The sequence below is a fragment of the Urocitellus parryii genome, chromosome 1 (assembly GCF_045843805.1).
Source record: "Urocitellus parryii isolate mUroPar1 chromosome 1, mUroPar1.hap1, whole genome shotgun sequence".
NCBI classification, from domain to species: domain Eukaryota; kingdom Metazoa; phylum Chordata; class Mammalia; order Rodentia; family Sciuridae; genus Urocitellus; species Urocitellus parryii.
The window spans coordinates 92,707,185-92,719,246 of record NC_135531.1 but is presented as its reverse complement, the minus strand read 5'-3'; the positions used below and the strand labels follow the sequence as shown (position 1 = coordinate 92,719,246).

The 12,062-nt window shown below is 40.8% G+C and overlaps 1 pseudogene; it reads left to right on the top strand.

Moving 5' to 3' along the window:
• Positions 1-4,690: 4,690 nt before the first annotated feature.
• LOC113191488 (small ribosomal subunit protein eS21 pseudogene) lies at positions 4,691-6,544 on the top strand (annotated as a pseudogene).
• Positions 6,545-12,062: the final 5,518 nt, after the last annotated feature.

Below are 12,062 nucleotides of genomic sequence, written 5' to 3'. Positions count from 1 at the left end.
GGCTTTCCACAGGGGGTGCTACAGCTGGCAGAGCCCTGCAGACTTGTTGCCAGCTGAGGTGAGGGAGCTGGGCCTTCACACCAGTGATGTTGTCAATTGGATGCAGGCTGGCTCTGAATGCCTTTGGTCCACAGGTTCTCCAAAGAGGGCTGCCAGTTGAGTGGCATGGCCACATTCCCAGCAGCTTGGGGTTCTGCCTTCTGAAGGAGGATCTGGGTAGTGAACCCAGTAGCCATCACATCTAAACTCCATAACCAGGCAAAAAGAACAAACCCTAAAGCTTCCAGAGGCAAAAAATGGCATGCTCAAAGGGATGGGAAAAGAATTCTCAAGGGCACCATTAGAAGCTAAACTGTGATGGAGAAGTACCTTTAAAAGGCCCATGGAAGCCAGGCATATTGACTCATGCCTGCAATCCCAGCAAATGGGGATGTTGAGACAGGAAGATCACAAGTTTAAGACCAGCCTGGGCAATTCAGTGAGACCCTGTCTTAAAATAATATTTTTAAAAAGGGCTAGGGATGTAGCTCAGTGGCAGAGCACTTATCTAGCATGTGCAAAAGCCTAATACTGTCGAAGTTTCATGGAAATTGATTTCTCACCTAGAATTTTATTCTGAGTCAAACCACCAATAAGATGTGAGGATACAATATGAATATTTCAGATATGTAATTTTATTTTGTTTCATCCTCAGTGGGGAGTTATTGGGGATTGAACCCAGGAGTGCTTTACCACTGAGCTACATCCCTAGCCCTATTTATTTTTTGAGGCAGGGTGACAGAGTCTCACTAAGTTGTTCAGGGCCTCACTAAATTGCTAATGCTGGATTTAAACTTGTGATCCTCCTACCTTAGCCTCTCAAATAGTGGGATTACAGGTGTGTGCCATAGTACCTAGCTAGATATGCAGCTTTCTGTTGTTCTTGTTTTTTTTTTTTTTTTCTACCAGGGTTGAACTCAAGGACACTCAACCCCTGAGCCACATTCCCAGCCCTATTTTGTATTTTATTTAGAGACAGGGTCTCACTGAGTTGCTTAGCTCCTCACTTTTGCTGAGGCTGGCTTTGAACTCATGATCCTCCTGGCTCAGTTTCCTAAACTGCAGGGATTACAGGCGTGTGCCACCACACCTGGCAGATATTCAGTTTTTATTTATTTTTCTTGTTGCTTATTCTGCACTATTTCTTAAGAAGCAACTAGACAGGAAATCAGAAAGACTGAACTCTGAGAAGCAGCTGAGCAGTCTGCAATGGGAGGCTTTAGGGCCTGGGGAAGAAGGTGTTTCTTGTTTAAATCACATAGTGATTATGGGTATGTCAATAGTTAGTAAAATTACAAAGAAAAATAAGAAATGGTGATTATAAAAGTTTTAGGTTACATCTAAAAAAAGAGGTAGGGGCTATAACAGGAGGAGGAGCTTCTGAGATGCTGGCAAGGTTTTGTTTTGTGACCTGAGGTTTTTTGTTTTCTAAACATGGTGGCACATACCTGTAATCCCAGCTACTTGGAGGTTGAGTTAGGAGGATTACAGTTTGAGGCCAGCCTGGACAATTTAGCAAGACCCTGTCTTCAATAAAATTAAAGGGTTGGGGATTGTGACTCAGTAGTAGAGCTCTTATCTAGCATGTGTGAGGTCTTGGGTTCAATTCCCAGTACTGAAAGATTTAAAGAAAGAAATTTTAAAAAAGCAGAAGGGTGTGTTTGTCTTATAACAATTTGTAATTCTTCTCTCTCTAAATATATGTGTATACATATTTTCTATGTCTGTTATATTTTAAAATATATTATTTCAGAAATATTAAAATAGAGGCTGGGATGTAACTCAGTGGTAAAGTGCTTGCCTAATATGTGTGAGGCCCTGAGTTTAATCCCTAGTGCTACAAAAATAAATAAATAAATAATTTTAAATATACACACACATACATATATGAAAATAAATAATAAATGGAGGGCTGGGGCTGTAGCTCCGTGGTAAAGCACTTGCCTCACATGTGTGAGGCACTGGGTTCGATCCTCAGCACCACATAAAAATAAAGATTCTATGTGTTCATCTACAACTAAAAAATATAAATAAATAAATAAATAGTTAGATAGATAGATAGAATGGAAAGTCCTTAACACAGTGCCTGACTTGGTCCATAGAACATGTTCAATAAGTGTTATTTGAAGCCAGTTATGGTAGTTCATGCCTATAATCTCAGTGTCTTAGGAGGCTGCGGCAGGAGGATTGAAATTTTAAAGCCAGATTCAGCAATCTAGCGAGATTGTAAGCAATCTAGTGAGAACCTGTCTTAAAAAAAAAAAAAAAAAAGAAAAGAAAAGGTAGGGGGATGTGGCTAAGAACCCCTGGGTTCAATCCCTGGTACCAAAAAAAAAAAAAAAGTATTAGTTGAATACGATCTTTCTTCTTTTCCTTCTTCTCTCCCTCCCCTGCCTGACCTTGACCCATCCACTACCATTTATTCCTGAACAATTGCTGTCTACTCTTGATTTCTATACAGGCCTTGAACAGTGTGAAATGTGTTCAAAAAGGAGGAGAGTTAATGCTTGGCTCCAGCTCCAGCTCTGACTTTGACTACTGGTATGTCTTGGTCAAATAATTCCCCTTGTCAGGCATCTATTTTTCTCGACTGAAAAACCGGTGTGCAGGGTGTGATGGTGCATGCCTGTAATCCCAGAGACTTGAGAGGTTGAGGCACGAGGATCACAAGTTTGAGGCCAGTCTTAGAAGTTTAGCAAGGTCCTAAGCAACTTAGTGAGACCTTATCTCAAAATTAAAAATAAAAAAGGGTTGGGAGTGTGTCTCAATCCATAGTACCAAATAACAATGACAACAACAAAAACAAACAAAGAAAACAGTGTGCTGGGACTAGATCATCCCTGAGATCCCTTCCAGCTCTGACAATCTGTGATTCTAATATCTGCAAAAGTGGTGAGAGAAAGTAGTAAGGGTAATGGGTCATGTGAGTGCTGAGTCAGGCATACCTGGGTTTGGATTCCAGTGCTACCACTCGCTAACAGCTTTCTGTCACTGGGACAAAATATCTGAGAAAACAACCTTAGTTAAGAGGAAAGATTTATTTTGGCTCATAGTTTCTGAGGTTTCAGTCCATTGTCAACTGATTCCAAGGCAGAAGCATCATGGTGAAAGGACATGACAGAGAGGTTGGGGAAGGAGCCAGGGACAAGAAATACCTTTCCAACTGGGCATAGTGGTGCACACGTGTAAGCCCAGTGACTTGGGAGGTTGAGGCAGGAAGATTGCAAGTTCAAATCTAGTCTTAGCAATTTAATAAGAATAAAAATTAAAAAGAGCTGAACATATAGTTCAGTGGCAAATCCACAAAAAAAAAAGGAAAGAAAAAAAATACCTTTCCAAGACATGCCTCCCCATAAGCCCCACTTCTTACAGTGTATACCATCCTTCAATAATGCCCAAATTATTAACCCATGAATAAATTGATAATCCAGTGATGAGGCCAGAGCTCTTGTGATCCAGTCACTTCCCAAGAGCCCCACCTCTGAATACTACTGCAATGGAGACCAAGCCTTCAATGTAAGAGTCTTTGGGGTACATTCTGGATCCAAACCAATAACTAGTTACATGAATTTTAAAAATTATTTGACTGTCCTCATGTCATTGGAAAAGGGTTCAAGGAGGTGTCCCAGAAGGGAGAAGGGGAGCTCAATTCAGCCCCGGCATGGTGTGTTTGGTTTTTATATGGGGGATTGAACCAAGGGGCACTTTACCACTGAGTTATTTCCACTGCCCTCTTAAATTTATTTTTAAATTATTTATTTATTTATTGGTACTGGGGTTTGAACCCAAGGGCTCTTAACTATTGAGACACATCTTCAGCCCTTTTTATTTTTTATTTTGAGACAGGGTCTTGCTAAACTGCTTAGGGCCTTGCTAAATTGCTGAGGCTGACTTTGAACTTGAAATTCTCCTGTGGAATTACAGGTGTGCACCACCATGCCTGGCTAGGTCTCTGTTCTTGGCAGAGTTAATTTATAAGTCTGTAAGTCTTGCCTGGAGTGGTTCAGCCAATGGAGACTCATCCTGATGAGGTAATGCTTTCAGCCCAATGCTTCATTGGTTGCTTTTCTCATGGCTTGGTGTTCTGCAGAGGCTGGGAAGTGATGTGGACTAGTTTTAAGGATAATGGGAACTTTTTCCTCTTTTCCCTCCACTGAATTTTCTGGTAGCGGGGCTGTAGGGGGAGCTGCTGAACACAGTTGGTGCTGGCAGAAGTGATTGAAGCCACATGGAAAAATTTTCAGGTTTCCTCTTCTTAGAAGAGGAAACTTGAGCTAGCTGTTTAATTGGGCTGGGAGGGTGTCTGTTCTGGCCTTTCAGCTTTCTGGGTTCTCAGCAATAAGAACATGATTGAGATGAAGTCAACCCTAAACCCTGAAGCTCCCAGAGAAAAGCCTGCCAGTCCTTGTATGAATACATCCCATAATGCTTGTCATTAAGTTTTAACCTTGGCCCTGGAGCAGTAGCACTGACTGTAATTCAGGCTGATTGCCTCAACATCTTCTTCACAAAGCTTGAAGGGTGATGACTAAAGGATCTAGGTCTTCTATCCATCTGTCTTTTCTCTCTATTACTTTTCACTTTGCCCACCTCCATTCTGGAAAATTGCATGGTCTGCACTCTAGTGGCAGGTGAAGCCCCCTTTTGTGGCATGGGGGACCAAATCCAGGACCTCAAGTATGCCAGGTAAGTGCTTGCCACTGAGTTACACCCCAACCCAGGTAAGGTCTTTTGATAAGGAAAACAACTGTTTGCCCATGTCTCTGAAAACACTTGGGAAGCCAGCTTGCAGTAGCCTACGCCTGCAATCTCAACAACTCCAAAAGGCTGAGGCAGAATCCCAAAGAAACCAAAGGCCAAATGTTTTCTCTGATAAGTAGATGCTGATCTATAATGACAGGGGCATGGGATGAGTGGAGGAACTTTGGAATGGGCAAAGAGGAGGGAGGGGAGGGGAGGAGGAAAGGGGATAGGAAAGATGGTGGAATAAGATGGACATCTTTACCTTAAGTACATGTATGATGGCACGAATGGTGTAACCCTACTTCATGTACAACCAAAGAAGTGAAAAATTGTTCTGTATTTGTGTACAACGAATCAAAGAGCATTCTACTGTCATGTATAACTGATTAGAACAAATAAATTAATTAATTTTTTTAAAAAGGCTGAGGCAGAAGAATGACGAATTCCAGGCCAGCCTCAGCAATTTAGCAAGACTCTCAGCAACTTAGTGAGAATTTATCTCAAAAAGGAAAAAAAAAAACAAAAGGCAGAGATGTAGCTCAGTAGTAGAACACCCCTGAATTCAATCCCTAGTACCTCAAAACAAAACACACACACACACACACAAAAAAAAAATAAATAAACAAAAAAGCTTGGAGGGTTCTCTGTCCGGCTTTTACACAAAGATCTGTACAAAACTTCCAGGGAAAGAGGGAAGGAACATCAGCTTCTAGGCTGTGTGCAAACAGAGAAACTTGAGACTGGAAGGATAAAGTCATTGTGGGTGAGGCTGGATGGGGGATAGTCAGCAAGTGCTTGTCTCTGACAACCAGGCATATGTACATTTTTTCTTTATTTATTTTTTTGGTTCTGGGGATCAAACCCAGGGCCTTGCACATGCTAAGCTTGTGTTCTACAACTGAGCTACGCTCCCATCCCAGGCTAATTTTTTTTTTTCTTTTGGTACCGGGGATTGAACACAGGGGCACTCAACCATTGAGTCACATCCCCAGCCCTATTTTTCTTTTTCTTTTCTTTTTTTTTTTTTTTTGTATTTTGTTTAGAGACAGGGTATCACTGAGTTGCTTAGTGCCTCACCATTGCTGAGGCTAGCTTTGAACTTGTGATCCTCCTGTTTTAGCCTCTTGAGCTGCTGAGATTTCGGGCATGCACCACCCTGCCTGGCTCCCAGGCTAATTTTTGCCTGTAACTCATGCTTATTGACAGACAGCAAAGAAGCAAGACAGCATGCTCATTTTCTTTTTGCTTGTGGTGGAGGCAAGAAAACGACACTGGCGAGTTTGTGGACCCTTAAGAGCCACAGAAATGCTCTGCCAGCAACCCCAACATTGGTGCAAAGGACCAAATGGGCTGATGTTGAACAGGTCATGGGCAAGTTTAACAGCCATTTAAAAACCTTTGCTAGCTAGTGGTGCATGACTATAAATAATCCCAGCGGCTCAGTTGGCTGAGACCGGAAGATCAAAAGTTCAGGACCAGCCTCAGCAATTTAGTGAGGCAGCTTAGTGAGATCCCATGTCAAAAATTGAAAAAAAAAACAAAAGGGGGTGGTGGTGCTGGGAATGTAGCTCAATAGTAAAGTGTTCCTGGGTTCAATCCCCAATACCAAAATAAATAAATAAATAAAATAACAGTAAAATTAGAAGCCTTTGCTATCTGTGGAACCATTCACAGGATGGGTGAGTCAGATAACTCCGTTTTCCAATTGGCCAAGGCTGATGGCATCTTCTCAAAGAACTCTTACAGGAGAGATAAACAGTGAGGAGAGCAAGCGAGCGAGAGAGTGAGCATACTAACTGCAGAGTATGGGTACTATGAAGTTATTTTTTCTGGGCTAATTTGTAAAGAAGCAATACACACAAACTCTACAACCACCTGGGGGGAAATGGGTAGGTAAAAACTTCTAAAATAATTGAAGCAAGGGGCTGGGAATGTGGCTCAAGCGGTAGCGCGCTCGCCTGGCATGAGTGGGGCCCGGGTTCGATCCTCAGCACCACATACCAACAAAGATGTTGTGTCTGCCAAGAACCAAAAAAATATATATATATATTAAAAATTCTCTCTCTCTCTCTCTCTCTCTCTCTCTCTCTCTCTCTCTCTCTCTCTCTCTCTCTCTCCCCTCTCTCACTCTCTCTTTAAAAAAAAAAATAATAATTGAAGCAAGATAGAATCTGTTAGCCCTGAGAGTTGAAAGTGGCAGCATTGCCAAGGTGCATGGGCTACTTGGGTAGCTCTCTGGAGCAGGTGGTCAAACTGACTTGTGCATCAGTCCTGCCTTTCACAGCTGAGCTTCACAGAAGGAGATTCTGGGAGATGAAGAGAATGGAATTTTATTCCATTTTGCTGTGTAATCTTGGGAAAGTGGCTCTTTTCTGTGACCCAGTTTAACTGTCTTGGAATAGGAGAATCTCCTTGAATTCATAGGTGATTTTATAAGGAAAGTCTCACACTGTTTAAAAGATTGGAATGTTTGAAAGTTTTAAGATTCTGTTAAATTGTTGAAGCATTTTGAAACTGACCCCACCCAGTCATCCTCCCAAGGGATAAAGGTCTTTTCTGCATCCTGGTCTTGCTCCTCCCCTCTTACCCCCATTCACAGAGATCTGGCCCTCCCTAGATTAGATTTATCTTAGAGAAACAATGAAAGACCAGGAAGAAAAGGAATAATGAAAAAAAAAAATAGGAGGCTCCAGGTTGAATTTGCAATCTTAATATGCATTTACAGGCTGAATCAGATAATACATTTGTAAAAGTGCTTTGAAAGCTGTTAGCATGGTAATGAATGAATGGTAATGAATCACTCCTCCAAAGAACAGGAGCCATATTTTACTCATTGTAGGACATCCAGTGCCCAGCCCAAAGCCTTACTCCCTCCTCCCCCATATGAGATTGAACCTAAGGATGCTTAACCACTGAGACACATCCCAGACCTTTTTTTTAAAAAATTTTTTTGTACTTGTAGATGGACCGAATGCCTTTATTTTATTTGTTTATTTTTATGTGGTGCTGAGGATCGAACCCAGTGCCTCATGCATGCTAGGCAAGCACTCTTCCACTGAGCTACAGCCCCAGCCCCCCAGACCTTTTTATATTTTATTTTGAGATAGGGTCTCACTAAATTGCTGAGGCTGTCCTCCTGTCTCAGCCTCCAGATCCGCTGGGATTAGAGGTGTGCGTCACCGAGACCGGCTGAAAACTTTTAATTATACTGAAATTTTGAAAGAATAGTTTAATGAACCTCCCTGTATTCATCACTCAGTTTCAAACTATTATCAGTTAATTACACAGGTGTTGAATGTTTCCAGAAGGGAGTTTGGCAGTTTTTTTAGACATAAATTTCCCGTCTTCCTTTTCTTTGGAATATCATAATGAATATGAACAATAAGACCAGAGAGTCACATTTCCTGTATTTCACTTTAGATTACTGAGGTTTGGGGGGAAAAACACAAAAGATGATATTCTTAGGAACACCTTTTCATTATAGGCTACTTAATAAAAGAATTATAAAATAATCTTTTTTGATTTCATAGAAAGCAGAAGCTCAGGCTTAACTATAAATTTGTTATTCATGCCTGTGATTAAAAACCTTGGTTCTTAATAATAATCACATGGCAAGTGGGTGTTGGGAGACAAATGGAAACCTAGGGCTTACTCATCAGGCTATATGCCCTCTGCTTTGACTATGATAGGGATGGAATGGGGCCAAGGTCTCCATGTTTCTTAGTGTTTCCATTTTATTTATCTTCGACCCTTGTCCTGAAGGCTGGTTCTTTATCTCTAAGGTCACAGATAATAGGCAGCCAAGTTTGCCTGAACAGCCTTTTTCGCAGCTTTCAACCTTGTTGCCCAGGAAGAACAGGGTGGCACAAAGGCCACCAGTGGTGTGGATTGCATGGGCACCTAACAGGACTGAGTGTTGGGGTAAGTCACTTCCCTATGGGATTTCTCACTTGGGTAAAATGAGTTTTTTTGGTATGGTAGAGAAAGTGCAGCTTTTAGAGTAAAATTGACTAGAGTTTGAATTTCATATCTCTATGTTTCTCAGATTTCTCATCTGCAAAATAGATTGTTTTAAGAAGTGATCTATTTTAGCCAGGCACGGTGGTGCACGCCTGAAATCCCAGCAGCTCTGGAGGCTGAGTCTGGAGGTGCACTGTTCAAAGCCAACCTCAGTAATGGCGAGTTTGCTAAGCAACTCAGTGAAACACTGTCTCTAAATAAAATACATAAAAGGGCTGGGAATGTGGCTCAGTAGTCCAGTACCCCTGAGTTCAATCCCCAGTACCACTCCCCCGCCAAAAAAAGAAGTGATTTATTTTAAGCCAAGTGTGTGTACACCTCTAATCTAGCAACTCAGGAAGCAAGATAATCTCAAGTAAAATCCTTTCTCAAAATAAAATATGAAAGGACTGGGGATGTAGCTCAATTGTTAAGTGCCCTTGAGTTTAATCCCCCACTACCAAAAAAAAAAAAAAAAGTAATTTATTTTAAAACGCCCAGTGGTACATGGCACATAGCCAACTGATTAATATGTAATAGCAAAATGAGGAAATTGAAAGCAGGAAAAATAGGAAACAAAGATGGACAAATAATTCACTGAATAGTGGTAAAAGTGACGGGGACACAAGATACTTTTTTTGTTTTTCTAGTTGTCAATAGACCTTTAATTAACTAATTAATTAATTTATGTGGCTGGGGCTGTAGCTCAGTGGTAGAGTACTTGCCTAGCATATGGGAGGCACTGGGTTTGATTTTCAGCACCACATAAAATAAACAAATTAAAAAAATTAATTATATGTGGTGCTGAGAATTGAACCCAGTGCCTTCCATGTGCCAGGCAAGTGCTCTACCACTGAGCTACAACCCCAGCCCTAACACATGACTTGATCTCATTTGTAATTAGGGAATAGCAAGTTAAATAATGTGTACTATTGTTTTAATCATATTGGTTAAAATAAAAGTATATTATATATGTACATCTGCATACACACACATAATATACATTGTTGGTAAAAGTTTAAGCAAATTTTATTTTTTTAAATTTATTTATTTTTGATCCTGGGGACTGAACCCAGAGACACTTTACCACTGAGCTATATCCCCAACCCTTTTTATTATTTCTTTTGAGACAGGGTCTCTCTCTTTTGCTCAGGGCATTCCTAAATTGCTGAGGCTGGCCTTGAACTCATGATCCTACCTGCCTCAGCCTCCCAAGTTTCTGGGATTACAGGAATGCACCACTGCACTCAACTACAAGGTTTACTTCTGAGGAGAAGGAGTAAGATTAAGGGCTGAAAAGAAATTTTTACTTTTTATTTTGTTCATTTTTGTGATGCTAGGGATTGAACCCAGGGCCTCATATGTGCTAAGCAAGTGCTCCACCGCTGAGCACTATTATATTCCCAGCCCTCCCAGCCTATTTTTTATTTTTGTAATTTTTGTTTGTTTGTGTTTTTGTGGTGCTGGGGATTGAACCCAAGGCCTTGTGCATGGGGGGCAAGCACTCTACCAACTAAGCTATATCCCCAGCCCTGTCATTTTATTTTTAATTTTTTTAAGTTGTAGATGGATACAATCTTTATATATATGTATATATATATATATATATATATATATTTTTTTTTTTTTTTTTTTTTTTTTTTTAATGTGGTGCTGAGGATCGAACCCAGTGCCTCATGTGTGTGAGGCAGACATTCTACCCCTGAGCTACAACCCCAGCCCCCTGTCATTTTTTATTATCCCAAATTCTTTGGATTTTCTCAGTGACTATTATTATTGTTATTTTTGATGTCTACATCTGGAAATTAATATGTATTAATAATTAATATGTATTTTGTATTTGAAAAATTGGTGGTGGTGTGGATTAGACTATCTCTAAGGCCCTCTATAAGTACTTTCCTAGATCTGACTTCATAAATACATAAGGCACAGTAGTTCCGGGGTCAAGAAGGCTAGGAAGAACTTGCACTTAAGAAGGAAAACTTGTATTTCATGGTGTGGGGCTTTGATTGTTGGGCCACTATCTGGGAAATGCTTTTTTTACCCCCCTCACATATGGGGAATTGAACCCAGGGCCCTGCACATGCTTGGCAAGCAATCTACCACTGAGTTATAACCCCAGCCCTCCAAGTAGCCCCTTTTAAAGATGCAGGACTGCTTGGTAGTGGGAGAAAATGGGTTTCAGAAGTCTTCTGTCCCATCCAAAGTTTCTGGGCCTCTTTGGAAGAGGCAAAACAATATCAGAATTGCAGTGTCTCAGAATCTGAGATCTTCAGGCAGCCTCAAAACCTTCCAGATTCTTCTGTCTGCCTCTTTGTTTCTTTGCAGGTCAGTGTATCAGATTTTATCAGACATTCCAGGTTCATATTAATGAAATTTTTCTTTAGGTCTTAGGAAGCTTTCTTGGGTTATAGATGTCCACAAACTCTTCTACGGTTTGCACATTTAGTTCCCACCTCTGTGGACAATATCTGGCTGAGAAAAGAGACAAAACCTCTTATTGAAAATAGGAATAGGGGATCAAAGAAGGGAAATTCTGTTTTCCTGCTCATGAGAAACTTGCTCAGACTATGAAAAGAAATTTCATGGAGTTTTAGGTTCGCTCTAATACACTTCAGAATTCCTTGATTTTTAGATTGGGGGACTGATATGAAAAAAATCCCCACATACCATCTGCTTGAGAAATAGAGTATTATAAACTCTCTGAGGGTCTCATGTGGGTTGGTGCCTGTGGTGCAGTCTGGACAATGTACAAAGGGGCCTTATTGAGTGGAGGGGAATATAGCTTCTGGAGAATGGGGGCTTCCCTTGGGTACAAAGTCACCTCACCGTCCGCTGCTAGGCTGTAGGTCCCTAATCCTGTGCCCACATATCTAATTTATCTGTCCAGAGAATAATTCTTTTCTTGGTTCACCAACAGGCCAATTATTGGCTAGTGGAGAGCCCTGTGTGGTGGGGTCACACCTATGTGTTCTATATCTTCTATTAAAAGTAACAATTTTGGATTAACTTTTTTTTTTCTTGATTACCTGCCTTCTTTTCTCCTTGCCATTTGGCTTTGTATTCATTACTGCTATAAGAAATTATCACAAACTTAGTAGCTTAAAATAACACAACTTATATGTGAGAGCAGGGAGTCTATGGGGAATCTTTACGCCTTCTGCTCAGTTTTGCTGTGAACCTAAAACTGCTCTAAAGTCTATTGATTGATTGATCGATTTAGTAGTATTGGGGATTGAAACCAGGCTCTTGAGCATATGACGAGGCAAGTGCTCTGCCAC